The 3,136-nt window shown below is 41.6% G+C and overlaps 1 long non-coding RNA gene across 1 annotated transcript; it reads left to right on the forward strand.

Annotated features, from left to right (window-relative positions):
- The first annotated feature begins 559 nt into the window (after positions 1–559).
- Positions 560–966, forward strand: LOC134074634 (uncharacterized). Its single transcript, XR_009937875.1, has 3 exons — positions 560–654; positions 748–818; positions 922–966. It is a non-coding gene; the product is annotated as an uncharacterized LOC134074634 (long non-coding RNA).
- Positions 967–3,136: the final 2,170 nt, after the last annotated feature.

Raw genomic sequence — 3,136 nt, forward strand, 5'->3', positions numbered from 1 at the left:
AAAGATACTGTTTAGCCGTTTTCAGACATAGTGTGTGTATTTACTGTCTTAAATCTGTCTGAAAACGGCTATTAACAAAACAGACAAACTAGCACAGTGTAAGAACGAGTGTAACCCAGTTTCAAAATGCATGTTCATCTTTCTCCCTAACAGTGTCAATGAAAAACAAGGTGACAGGAGAGGTCAGCGTGAGGGCAGTCTGTCATAGATCGATGAGGAAAAATGAAAAGCCACACGAATTGAGAGTAGGGTGACTAGGGTCAATGTTAGGGTACAGTAATGGTTAGGCCTGCTGATAAGTTGCCCAGCTGATAAGTAACATTATTTAAATGTATATGATACAGTCTACTGTTTATGGATGTGAATGGGTAGGCCTATGTGGCTCTCATCTACAAAACAATGCTTATATATGTATCTCTTGTTGAGGTGTTTCTCATCTAAGCTTCAATTTCTTCCTAGATGGTGTTAAAAGACTCAAAGCCTGTCATTTTGGTGAGCACCCACTGCTCATGTGTGGCAGGGTGTGCCTTATGCAATCATTTGGTTGCACTACTGTATCAAACAGCACACCTATCACAACTAGGCATCCCTGCTGTACCCCCAGTGCACAGTTGCACAGAAACTGAGCAGAGCTGGCATAAGCCAAGGACCATGGTAAGTCATCTGTTGGTCATGTGAATTGTACCTATGCACATGTAGCTATTGTGATGCCATGTCAAAATATGTCATTGCTGTCATTGCTGTCAGGGTGTTAGGCCAGGTCCTGTGGGAGACATGGAGGTCCGCAAACCTCAAAATTCTACGGCTGTATGTGTGAGGTGAGATCATATTACCTTTAGTTTAAGCTATGTGTTGATGTGGTTAATATGTACATGCTGCATGTTTGTTTGTTTTTTCATTTTTTCTCTTCAACATTTTCAGAAGTTCTCTCTACAAAGCACTTGACGGGGAAATGCCAGATCTTGCCACATTGAGAGTGGCAGAAGCATATAAAGACTTCCCCCCTTTGCTTGCACCTCTGGTGACCACCATGGGCATGTCCGCGGAAGTCCCATTAGTTCAGTCAGCTTTTGGGGCTGTCCAGGCAGGGAGTGTGCTGTCATTTCAGCAAAAAACACCAGAAATGCGGGAAATCATCAACATCCCAGACTCCTCTGCCCAACCTTCCCTTCCCATCCAAGGCTATAGGCTTGAGCCAACCACATGCGCCTATGTGTTGTCAGAGGAGGAACATGTACATATGAAATCGCTAGAAGTGTCATTCCACATGGCCCACAGGATTGAAGCTGCAACATGGGAGCAGAGCTCATGCCAGGAATGGCATCGACTGAGAAAGATGCGAGTTACATCTACACGCTTTCACGAGGCATGCCATGTTCGCTGTCATACATCAGCTGAAAATCTGGCACACAGAATTTTGAGGGGGACCGTCTTGACGAAGGACATGAGGAAAGGAATTGATATGGAGCCAGTTGCTGTGAAAGAGTACTGCAGTTTAAAAAATGTCAACTATTCACCCTGCGGGTTCATTATACACCCTGATGCTCCATGGCTGGGATGCTCCCCTGATGGAGTTGTGTTCGATCCTTCTGAAATCCCACCATTCGGTCTGCTGGAAATTAAATGCCCAAACATCAAGAGTTACGTTGACTGTCCCTACCTGAAGATGTCGGAAGGTTCTTTGCAGCTTAGGAGGCAGCACAAGTACTATTGGCAAGTACAAGGTCAGATCCTCCTAACAGGTTTAGAGTGGTGTGATTTTGTGGTATGTACGCAGGAGGACATGCTTGTTGAGCGCATACACAAAAATCTAGATGTAATGAGCACCATTAGGGACCAAGGAGATCTGTTTTTTTTTTACCACTACCTACAGAAGTGTTTGTGTGTCAAATAAGTCATTTCAGATGTTGCTTCATTTAATTACATTTACAATTTATTGTATCATTCTTGTGTAAACAATATTAACATATATACACTTGTGTGTGTACACACATACATTCATATACAATATACCCATCTATACCCATATATATTACAATACATGATTTAGTGTTGGATCATTCACATTGGCCCAATGGTGGAATTTAAAACCATTGTCTGAATCATGCATTAAAGCAAACTACTACGAACTACTATCACAAACCAATTACCTTGATGCTGCATGGTGTTTGTGTTACAGTTTCAGTACACATAGAGGAACACACACAAAAGGACACTTGAGGCATAATGACAAGTAAATGTTTATTATTATCATTATTATCATTATTATTTGAACAGCATGGCAGATAAGACACAATAACTATTTTTAAGCGCATTTCTATCATCAATGTGATCCCCACTCTCAGAGCATCATAATGTAAGAATTTATATTTTTACTCTTTCCGATCTAAGAACTATTTACTCATTTAGCATTAATTACCATATCCTGTGTGTCAAAGAAGGGTGATGAATGAATGTCCCTGCATGGTACAACATGCACTGGCAATACAAATGATGCCATCCTATAGATTATGAGTAAGTTTATCATCAAAATGGGGTTGAAGCCTTTATTTGAAGGTACAACAGGGTATTCACAGGGTTTGGTCTGGAGACTCAAATGTAGACTGGGTGAAACCAGCTGAGCCTGTCAGAAAATTTGAATGTGCTCTGCTGGTCAGTCGGGTAAGGACAGGAGCTCATTCACATCTATTCCCGAAACACCTGAACACGAAAAAAAAAAAAAAAAAATTCCAGCAAAAATAACTACAGGTGCTATTACAGCAAAATGATTATGTGGCATGAGACCGCTATATCGCTGACCTTTCCTTTCAGTTTAAATCAAACAAGATGTACCACAAAGCGGTACAAAATATGACTGCCGCGGAGTCCTGCACATTCTCTCCGCAAAAATTAATTAATCAATTTGTTTCCATCTCCTACTCCATCCCCTGCTGCAACTTTTATGTATGTAAATTAGTGTGTGCATGTGTGCGCTTGCTTTTGTGCTTCTATGTCTGAGAAATTTCGCTTGTGTGCGTGTGGTGGGGGTAAAGGGATGTGTGTGTGTGCGTCTACTTGCCTGCGTTTGTGTGTGTTTTATGTGTCTGTGTGTGTGTATGTTCACTTGTGAGTGTGTGTGTGTGTGTGTGTGTGTGTG

The sequence above is a fragment of the Sardina pilchardus genome, chromosome 1 (assembly GCF_963854185.1).
Source record: "Sardina pilchardus chromosome 1, fSarPil1.1, whole genome shotgun sequence".
In the NCBI taxonomy this organism is placed as follows: domain Eukaryota; kingdom Metazoa; phylum Chordata; class Actinopteri; order Clupeiformes; family Clupeidae; genus Sardina; species Sardina pilchardus.